Below are 11,829 nucleotides of genomic sequence, written 5' to 3'. Positions count from 1 at the left end.
GTTACCTAAAGAGACAGGCTGAGGGTGTGGTCTCCTCTCCTGGGCCCACCCTAATCAACTGGTCACAGCACAGAGATTTTAAACACATGGTTACAGGGCAGAAATTTTTGGGGAGAAACCAAGGTGGCTTTCTGCCACAGAGGGAACCTGCATGTACTGGTCAGTCTCAGGATGGGCATGAACTAGTTATGAAAAGGCTAGTGCAATCCTAGGGTATATTAGGTGGGGTATATGCAGTAGAGACAAAGAGGTATTGGTAAGACCCCATCTGGAGCACTATGGGTGTCTATATGCCACCCTACGTCACTGTAACAACATGCTGCACCACTGTATGGTGATGTAGCGATCACGTGAGTCTACACGATTCACAGTTACTTTGCTGTAGTGCTGCCCTCTCCCATCTTACTGTGCCGCTATGGTGAAGCAGCGGTGAAATCTAATAGTGCGCTATGCGTGTGGCACAGTACGGGCAGTTGCTGCACCATGCTTTAGCACTTCCACAGCACAGTGCAGTGCAGTACAGTGATGTGTAGATGCGCCTCATGTGCAGTTCTGGTCAATAGTGTTCAAAACAGATTAACTTAAATTGGAACGGATTCAAAGACAGGGCACACACCCAAAAATGAAGTCATGGCCGAGGAAAAGAGGAAATGTAGCTTATGGGAGAACCAAGACGGGGTGAAAATAAGTTATTACATTGGGGAAATTACTTGATTCCATCCTGGAATTTTAGTTTAACTCCAGGGTGTCCAACATATGGCCCATGGGACAGACTGAGCAGCTCCACAGGCTAGATCTGGCCTACTGGGTTACCAGGGGGCCAGAGAGAATCTGCAGGTTTGGCTAACGGGATGTGGTCTGCTGCACAATTCAAGGCCCTGATACTCATGGCTACTGGCAGCAGGGGGATGAGTGAGGGCTGTGTCACACAGCCCTCCGTTGCTGTCGTCACCTGGTCTGCTTCTGCTTGTCCTGTTCTTGCTGTGGGGGCTGCTTCTGCTATGGTGGCCACCACTGCCTTGGGGCCCCAAGTGTGTTTGCACCAGGTTTAAGTGACCAAGTTGCCCTGTATCCTGATTTATACCAAGCTCAAATACAAATATGCACATCCACACCCACCTGTGTACACAAGGGCACATATACACATATTCCCTAGGCTCCACTGAAGAAAACAGAGACTTACTGCATTACTTACAACTAATGGTAACTTGTCCCAGCAACTTCTGAAGCTCCTTTGCAGTTAAACAGATCCCCATGTTGGCAAGCGTGGAGTCCAGGCTATTGACATCCACCTCTTCTCCTTAGAGGAGTGAAAAAATATTTAACACAGTATAATCTCTCTCAGGGGGAAGGTCAGAGCCTTTATACTGGCTGTGGCAGGACAGAGCCTGGGGTGCCATGAACTCCCCTAGCGCCCCCTACCAATCGTGCCAGATCGGGACTAATGCACCCTCGATATCTCACCCACCACATCTTTGCCGGTAATATTGAAGGGAGGCTGTCTTTCTATCCCTCCCTGGCACGGTGCCTTAAGATGTCCTAATCCAGGCCCTGCCTCTGGTGACACAGCGCACCCAAACCGCTGGGCCCCACGTGATCCCCTGCCCGCGCTGGGGCCAGTCTCCGCGCTCCTGCCTGCGCTGGGGCCTTCCCACAATCAGACCCCTTTTCCAGGTCCTACACCCCAACTGGGGCTTCCCACAATTGGGGTTCAGGCAGCCTCGGCCTTACCTGGCCCCCAGGCCCTCTTTCTGGGTCCTACACCCCACCAGGGCTTTGCTCAATTGGGGCTCAGGCAGCCTCGGCCTTACCTGGCCCCCAGACCCGCCTTCTCGGGTCACTCGCCTGTACTAGACTCCTCACCCCGCATGACACTGCCCCACTGGGGCCGGGGTCCATTCAAACCCCAAACGCAGCACCCTCTCTGGCACCAGGAACCCCCCACGCTACTGGGGAGCTCCCATGAGGCCTCCTCCAACCCCTACAGCCTTACCCGGTCCTCCGGTGTAACAATAACCAAAACCATAAGCCAATCAGCTGTAACACAAAAACTCAAGCTTCTTGGCTAAAACGTAAACCCTAAGCCCTCTGGCTCATCAACATTACCATCCCTGCCAGGGGTTCCTCTGCCTGGTATTCTCACCCATAAGCTACTCAGGTCATCAGGCTTCTCCTGCTCTGCTTGCTCCAGCAGAGCCCCACCTTCCTCAACTGCCAGAGGGGAACTACCTCTTGGCCTCAGCCTAAGCTGTTTATATAAGCCAGGCCCTGCCCCCTTCTGGTCAGCTGACCTCTGTGGTTGCCCCGGCAACCCACACCTGTCCTTCTTTAGGAGCAGGCACTTCAGTGCCCTGTGACACTGGCACATAACGATAACATGAACTAGTTCTGGGAGGTAAGGGATGGATGTGTTAATTTACTGAAAGGCAATTCCAGGGGCTCTGGGTGTCATTATGAAGCGCAGAGCTATTGGGGTACTCAGCTCCTGGCATACTCCTCCATTTTTGCTGACAACATACATTTGTTTTGGGGTTCTTTAAGCAGCACAGAGTTGGGACTAGAGGGTTCAAAATATATAAAGCCTGATTTTCATTTGCACTAAGGACTGGTAGAAATACAATTCATACACTGAATTAACTAAATCAATTTCTGAACTGATTAGGTTCCCCACTCTGCTCCCCCCTGTATATGGGCACTTCTTTTGGACTAAGGATGCAATATTCTGATCTAGGTTAGGCCAGTAAAACAAATGACCTAGTCTAAATCAGTTTAAGGCACTCAGTCTTGTTGACTGCACATTGGATGTACGTTATTTTACTCAACTGGTTGCTAAACCAGTTCAGTCAGTGCATGAACAGTGTGTAGATGATGCCCAAGGCTACTTAACACTGCTCTGGAAATGTAAAAGAGCTTGACACTGATGCTAATTTCACTTAAATTCACACAGAGTGGTGTAAAGCGACTCGTGTGTGAATGAGGATCAGACTGTATAGAGCCCAGCCCTGACCTAGCTGGAGAGCCCTTCTTTCCTGAACCTTAAATCCTGAATCCTGTGCTTCTAATCCTTTGGGGGCTTCACAGATTGTCCTGGCCCTTCCTGCTTCTGCTATGTAGGTGATGGCCTGGTTTTCATAACTGTCAAGGGGATTTAAATGCACACCTCAGAGCCATTCCAATGGGAGCTATGTATCTAAATCCCTTAGGCAGCTTTGAAAATCTTGGTGAAAGACTTCAGATCTGCCTCTAACACACACACACACACACACACACAAATCAACTGCACATTAAAATTTGTAGGTTTAGCACAGCTCTGAGGAGGATCTTGATTTTTAGATCTTGTAAGAACAACTATATACCCAGCAACCCCTCTAATGCTACACTGTGGAGCTGCAAAAACAATGCTGTATGTAGTCAGATGCCATGGTGACGCATCCAGTACAAAAGTCTAGATCAATGGGAGAGGAACACTTACTGCTTTCCTAGCATTTCTGATGCTTGAATCCTTGTGCTATCAATTGGGTAAGCAACTCAAAACTCTTGAGCAAATAATAAGATGCAGGTCAAATTATTTTTAAGGCAGCAACTAGATACCAAGAAGAGAGACTGGAACCTGCCCACTGCTGCCCAGAGGAAGGCAATGAACATTAAATCAAATGTGGCACTTCATCCTTATCTCCCACTACCCATCTTCATTCCATAGTCCTCACTCACCTTCAAGTCTGGACTTTCTCTGGGCAGTCCTTACTGCCTTCATGAACTCAGTCAAGTTTACTCTCCTGTTCACTGCAAGAGCAAAAGGTTATAGAGGAAGAGGAATGAAGACCAAACAGCATACTTGGGCAAAAAATTTGTGATGGCACAATTTTCCACAGGAAAAGTCCTGTGTCATCAAAATCAAAGTGCCTTGCAGAAACCTACTAATCAGGATGACATTTTCTATTAGAAACATTTTTGATTTTTTTCATTTCATCTCAATAATACATAAGTGTTTTATATCTCTCAGATAAAACTGTTCTGTTTGATTTTTGTTGAATTTCATCTGCTCTCATCTAAAAAAGTTAATTAAATTCATAAAGTCCTATACTTAAGACAGAATAACCACATGCGCAAATACAGCCTGGGAAATGACTGGCTAGGTTGTAGTACTACAGACGACCTGAAGGTTATAGTGGATTATAAACTGAATATGAGCCAACAGCATGATCTTGTTGCAAAAAAGGCCAACAACATCCTGGGTTGTGTTAGCAGGAGTGGCACTTGTGAACAAAGGGAAGTGATTCCTCCACTCTGTTCAGCACCGCTGAGGCTTCAGCTGGAATCCTGTGTCCATTTTTGGTCCCCACACTTCAGCAAGGATGTGGGCAATTTGGAAAGAGTCCAGCACAGAGCCAAAAAATGATTAGGGGCTTGGGAGGCAAAACTTATGAGGACACACTGAAAGAGCTACAGTTATTTAGTCTGGAGGAGGAGAGGCTGAGGCAGGGGATTTGATAAAAGTCTTCAAATACCTGAAGGGTGATTATAGAGAGGATGGAGATAGGCTTTTCTTTATGGCAGCAGGGAACATTTAGGTAGGAGGTTAGGACAAACTGTCTGACTATGAGAGTGGTTAGGTGTTAGAATAAGCTACCTAGAGAAGATATGGAATCTCTATCCTTGGAAACTTTCAAAAACAGGTTAGACAGACACTTGGCTGGGATGGTTTAGTTAGGGATGATTCTGCCTTGAGCCAGGGGGCTGGACTAGATGACCTCATGAGGTCCCTTCCGGCCCTACTTTTTTGATTCTTATGATTTTACAGTTTCATATTATGTTTGAATTTCACTTCAATATTCTCTTATAGATTACACTTAATATTCTCTGCAATATACAGTACTTGCAATATTTTATATTATTAGGTCTCAACATGATTCCAAAGAAAGAAACCTTTTTATTGTATCAAAATACAATGATTAGATATTACTAACACAAAATAGTGAACTTCAGCCTTTCCAAATCAAAGATGTCTTAAAGTGTCATCTTGTGTGATGCTAAGATAAATTTTGAAATGTAAGAATTCTTTCCCACAAAATGGACACTCACTTTCTGTCCAGCTGTGGTTAGCAGAGCAGAAAGATGAAAGCCAACTCTTTCAAATACTGGGATCCTCCACTTTTGAGATTCTGTAACAGGGAGTCAGGGGCTTGTGTTACCTAAAGGGATAAGCTGCAGCAGGGATGTCCCCAGATTGGGGAAGACTGTGCATTATGGTCTAGCTGCAGAATAGGCTGTGGAACAGGGTGGGCCACCTGGGCCATGGCCCGACCAACTTTTCGCACATTAATTTAACTAGCTATGCAGTTAAAACAAATAGCTATACAGTTGTCACTGGAATGACAATTGCGCACTTGTGAGTTGTATAAATTAACGTGCTAAAAGTTGGTCGGGTCATGGCCTGGGTGGCCCACCCTGTTCCACGGCCTATGTGCTGTAGGACAGCAGGCAGCCAGAGACCCATAGGTGGCAAGTACCTATTATAGGGCACAACAGCTGCCTAAAAATAGGATGGTAGCACAGAGCCCTGGTTAGGCAGCAAAAGCACTGAAATAGGTTGCTTTGGAGGCTGAGGGGACACAGGTGGGGCCAGTCAGCAGAGCCTTGACCAGAAGGGGATATAAGCCTGGGTCTCTGAAGCAGAAGACCAGTGCAGCCTTGAGCCTGGCAGGGAGAGGAGCTCCTGCCAGCTCAGGCTGAGGCATGGGAACTGCAGGCCTTGTCTGGTACTTCCAGGGCTAAGACACCTAGATGGTGGGGAGGTGCATAGGCGACTGGTGCCACCTTAGTTGTGGGGGGGGCATGTGCCCCCCCAGCAATCAGTCAGTGACTGGAGGGAAAAGTGTCCCCCGTGGCCAATCTCGCATGGCAAAACGTACCAACCGGTGAGCAGCCACACTGCTCCCAAAAGTGGCTGTGGTACATTTGATGCTCCTACTCCCCGGCTGGTGCTCGTGGGGGTGGGCACTGGTGCTTCCACCTGCCCCCCCTCCCTGCCCATTGCCTAAGCGGGGAGCATGGCCAGTCAGGGGGTGCACCAGCACTCTCAGGGGGTGCACGTGCACCCCCTACATGTTGCCACTGGGGAGGTGGCTTGGCAGTAGCATGATGACCCGGAAGGGGTGACTTTGAGTTTAAAGCTGCTGCTTGTATTTTTGTTCTAGTTTTATATTGGAGCACGAGATGTGGCTATAGGGATGAAAAAAGATCACAGGGATGCTTGAGGGGCATGCCAGGTTTTGAGCCCTGTTAGGGGCAGGGGCATGAGGCAGAAGCAGGCTGAGGTCAAGAGGGGCCAGGCCTGACTTTGAGAGTGAGGCACAGGCAGGCTGAGGCCAAGAAACCCAGGGCTTGATCCTGAGAACAGGGCAGTAGGGGAAGCCAGGGGCTGAGAGCGCCAGGGGCTGAGAAGGCCAGAGCCTGAGCTCACGGGGTGGGGAGGGGAAACAGGGGTGGCTGGGGGACAGGAGAGCCGGAGCCTGAGCCCAGAGGGCACATTCGAGGTGGCCAGGGGCTAACAAGAGGCTAAGACTGAAAAGGTCAGGCCAGAACCAGTGGTCACAGGCCACCAGTTAACAGCCAGAGTAACCTATAGGCTAAGGTCATCTGTGAGGCATGGGCATGGGGGCAGCAGGAGGCCACGATTAAGAGCCCTGAGATTTACCACTTGGGCCACAGGTGGTGACCACTGGTTCACATTGCCAGCCAGGCATCTGTAGGTCCACCGTGGTGGAGAGACACATGTAGATAATGGAGTAGTTTGGAGTTAGCAAGTTAAAGACCCAGAGACCCAGATGGGTCAGTTAGATTGGCAGCGGACAGTGGGAGAATCCAGGACTTGGGGGCAGTCTCCAAATTAACAATAAAGGAACATCAAGGCATAGCAGGTGGAATGAATAGGGGAGGTTATGTAAGGGACTGGGAGTGAAGGCATGATTAGGGTGGCCCTAGGGGAGCCATGGTCACTCCAGGGCCTGTCCTGTCACAGATGCCATTTTTAAATAATAAGACTCGAATTTTTTTCCAGGTGCTGAGGATCCAGAACTCTTGGTGAAGTTGGCATTCAGTCCCTCAAACTCAAGATGGGCACTCAGTGCTCCCAGCTTCTTCTGAAAATTCTAGCCCAAATCTGCATAATGAAGGAAAGTCACAGAAGTGGATTCCCTTTTGTCTCTGCCAAACATAGTTGTCTGCACTAGTGAAATTAGTGCAATAGTAATGGGTATTTTTACCTCACGTAGCTGAGAATCTTCTCCCCTTCTCACCATTCTTGGGGTGAGTGGAAATCAAGGAGAGCTCTGGGAACGAGTTCGTCTGAGTCCAATTTGTTATTGGCCAGATTTACCTGTAAGTCTAGTTCTATGAGATGTCCTGGAAGAAGGGCATCCTGGGCTACATCCTGGGTGTGGTGTATAACCAAGTTGTGCAGGATAGGGAGTTGGGGGGGATCCTAACCTTGAAAGCAATGTTATGAGTAGGGACTTCCCTAAATCACGAAGACTGTGAAAAATAGTGTTGTCCACAATTGCAGTGATTGTTGGGAAAACCAGCATTGGCCATGACTTCCCACAAAATCAACCAAAAAAAAAAAGTGGTAGTGATGCAGGCTGAGTGAAGGCACTCTCCACCAATCACCAGTGAGGGGCAGGGCCACTGTGAAATACCCACAAGATTGGCTCTGCACTCTGTGAGTGGGCCACAAAAACCTGTTGTCTCACTGTGACTTAGGTAGGTCCCTAGTTATGAGGCTGCCTGTTGACCAAGGTTTACAAGGAGGCAAGAAGCCTGAAAAGGGAGACATGTTGTGTTAAGGCCACAAGGATAGTTAATGAGACCATGTGCCCTCAGACATAGCCACTCCTGCTTCCTGCCCCACCGTCTGCAGTGAATATTTGTAATTAAGCAACATGCAAGAGCTTTGTGAATTACTCCTCAATGCAGCAGATCTATCTGGCACACAAAGGAAAACCAGGTTGATGGTGCCACAGAACGGACATAAGTGCCACAGCCAGAGGGCAGAGTGTGGTGGTCAGAGATAGGATCTTGTTCAAACAGGTCCTTGGTTTGGGTACAGCAAGATTCTATCATAAAGACTTACCCGGGTTCTCCTCTTGAAACCAATAACTGTACAGGAGTGTGCGTACCTCCAGAGGTATCTATGATACTCACCACCTACGTTGGTGTGCTTCAATGCTTCCTGGAACTCCTGCTCACTTAGGAAGACCTCCATTCTGCCCAGAATGGACTCCAGGTGACTTACGTGTACCTTGTCCCCTTCAATGGATGGAACAAATGATTAAACTCTAAGATCTTAGTGAGGGCTGCCTGAACTGGAAAACACCCCTCTTGACCCTGAACTGATACATAGGCCTGAGTGGTCAGCCAATAGACATGACCTCTGTGCTGCATAGTGGATTTACTGAGCAATGGACCAAATACATGTTCTTGACTGTTTTGTCATGGGGCCTCACCTCATAATGTTTATTCAGTTTGGGTGCAGTCTTTTCCAGTGCAGACAGCCCAAGGACTCCCTTTCATGTTATTTGGAGAGTTCCAGCTGGTTAGCAATGTTGCCTGGACTTTGTTCTGGGTGCCTCTGCACTGGAGCAGTTTTCCTTTTGTGAAATAAATGGCCAAGATATCTTAAATAAAAATAACCTGAATAATAATCAGGCAGTACCCCATGTTCTAAAGATGATCCCTAGAAGAGGAACGTGGGTCATCTGGATCTATTATAGCTAAAGGGCCAGATCCATTAACATTCAAGCTGTAGCAAGTCATAAGCCTCTTAGGTGGGGAATGGCCCTTCTGGATTAGCTGGGTTTATAGGTGCTTGCAAAGCCATGCTGCAGAATTGTGGCATGTACACACGTTCCCTGCAGAGAAATAAATTAGAGCTTAGTGTCATTATAACATGTTTTACCCAATCTCATGGCAAGGCCTTTACTCACTATCAGCCAGGGAAGCTCTCCGTGTACTGATCATGCTCTCCAGAAAGTCGCTCACCTTCACCTTCCCATTTTCTGCAGAGTTAAAGTGCTGGTCAGGCAGAAAGATAGTAACTGGCTCTGAGTAGCAGGTAGGCTGAGTACACCATTGATTACACCTTAAGGGTAGCCCCTGAAGATCAGTCATGGGCTAGGTTTACACATTGTGAACCTCTGAGTAACTCTAGGGATATGAGCAGACCTACTCCAATCTACCTCTGCTATGGACTGGGCCTATTAATTTTAGAAATGGACATTAACATTTTCATACAACATTGTCCACCAGCCTCTTTCAGACCACCTGATTCAGGCCAGGATGTCAATGAAACACTAGGCAGCCCAGGCCAGGTTAGCCAATGTGGAATGCGGAGAGTTGGAGTGACTAATAGCAACTCTTTATACATAGCAGCTTGATGGAGCCTATGACTTTTCTCACTCTTCGCCAGGATAATCAGAGCTGGAGAAAGTGTTTCTAAATCCCAGCGCGCTGTTCATACGTCCATTTCAGTAGGTGATCAGGCCCTGTAAACGGCTCATGGATAGAGACAATTTCACGTCTTCACCAGTTACCATATGGGACACCATGACAGGAGATACAAAGTAGAGCACGGATCTTTCTTTTGGCAATACTGAAACATTTTGGTTCCTGTCACTTTGCCATTTATATAATACTAAAACACTTCTGTGTGTCCTTACATCATGCAAATCAAAATGAAACAAATCAAAATGATGACACTGGAACAGAGTACCTTTGTGACTCCAAACTGAAAATGTGCAATCTTGGTCCCCTAGGCCAGTTACTGGCAACCTTGTTGAAGCAGTGGGCTGGAATGACCCAGCTTGGGTTAGTGGTGGGCATTAGGACCTGGCCACCAGCTCTTTCCCCAGCCACAGCACAGGCAAAGCTCTCATTGCCAAATGCAGCCAAAGCCCAATGTTTGTGGGCCACCTGGATCCAGCATTTGCCACATTGGGAAATCTGGTTCCCATTTGGCTCTTTGGCCCAGCATTGCATGCCCTGCAAAGCTCACCATCTACTGTCACATGTTTCAGTGCCTCTTGGAGCTCCTTGTTTGTCAAGTGGATTCCCATTTCAGTCAGAATTGAGTCCAGTGCTCCAACATAAGCCTCTTTTCCTTGGAGAGATGGAAAGAAATGTTTAAAAATTAAAAAAAAACCACTTGAATTTTTCCTAGAAGAGCAGTTGAAAGGACAGCTGAAGACAGCATTTGTAATGGAACTCGGGACCGACTCTGCTAATTACCATTTTGGTCTCATGTGGCTTGTATCACTCTGGATAGTGGACTGCATAACAAGCTAAGCTTAGAAAGGATTTAATCCTGCATTATTGCAGTTGTACAGCCAAAACCTGCTCTCCTTTGGAAGGAAAATTCCAGCAGCCTTTAGTGCAGTGTCAGATTTTGGAGATAACAGTGCACAAAGGCTTTGCAGAACTAAGAATGAAATGCAACAAATTGTATTAAGGCAGCAACTGGGCTATGCATTTAAAAGGTAAAGGGGAATCATGGGGCCTGACTCTCCAAGAGCACTTTACACAGTGGGGATGGTTCTGCTGTCCCTGCTGTTGTTAACACGAGTGCCAAATGGGTTAAAACAAAAAGTTCCCAGTTGGCATTGAACTAATTCATATCCACCTGGCACCAGTGACTGAATAAGGTGCAGGGCAAAAAACAGGCTCCGTTATTTAAGGGCCCTTTCTATTATTAGAGCTGCATAAAGGGGAACACATTAGTGCAAGTGAGATATGGACCCAAACTCTTCAATGCAAACCAGTTGCAAAGCCAGTGGGTTTGCAGGAAGTCTCTCAAAAGCTAAAAGTATTAAGAGCTGCAGTTTTCTTAGTGTCCATGGCTTCTTTCAGTTCTTGATGAAAGGAAATTTTTGGTGCTGTCAGTTTCACCATGACATCAATTATCTCCCTTGGGCCAATGGTCTAAGTCAATTCTGTTCAACCTACAGCCTCTGGGCTGGATCTGACCCCCAAAGTGAATGGATCCAGCCTGGAGGATTGGGGGTCAGTGTCAAGCAGCTCAGCTTGTTGTATCCCCTTCCCTGTCCTGTGCTGCTTGCTCATCCCCTCCACAAACCTCCTTGCCCTGCTCTCTTCCTCTCCTTCTCTGACACTGGTAATAATCATCTCTCTCCCCTCTATCCACCCCTTCCTCTCCTACTGGAAGGAGTGGTGAACTGCAGTGCAGCCAGGTCACAAAGACCTGGCCCAGGGACACACGTTACAAATAAACTGGTTTAAGTGTCAGAAACTGGTTTAAACCTGTAACGGAACAGATGTTCAGTGGACATAAACTAGTTTGAAAATGGGTGAAACCGGTTTGAAATAAACCTGATTGAATGTAGTATATCAAACTTACCTGATTTGGCTCAAACCAGTTTACGCAATGTCTGTCCCAGGCCCCTTGCTGGTTTAAGATGCACCAGACTCCCCTGGCATCCCGGCATGCTCTCTGAGCTGGGCAGGGTTCTCTGCTCCATAGCAGAGTTGGTTCCTCCCCTTTGCTCCATGGCTGGAGCTCTGGCAGAGACTGCAGACAACAGCAGGGTCTGCTTGGCTTCCGCCTGCCCTAACCCCCCCCCCCCCTCACTGCTCACTGCTTAAGCAGGAATCCCCCACTCTCTCCCTCCCATCTCCCACAGCACAGACCCCTGCCCCATGGATACGAGGCATGTGATATGCTAGCTAATGCCGAGAGGTGTCTGTATGTGTCTCCAATTTCCCTGGGACAGCAGACAGAACAGTGACTGATTAGGGCTTTTTGGAGCTAATCAACAG

This window comes from Gavialis gangeticus, unplaced genomic scaffold (genome assembly GCF_001723915.1).
Source record: "Gavialis gangeticus isolate Ggan-Ray unplaced genomic scaffold, GavGan_comp1, whole genome shotgun sequence".
Classification (NCBI taxonomy): Eukaryota; Metazoa; Chordata; order Crocodylia; family Gavialidae; genus Gavialis; species Gavialis gangeticus.
The sequence above is the reverse complement of the archived record's forward strand: the minus strand, read 5'-3'. Positions refer to the sequence as shown.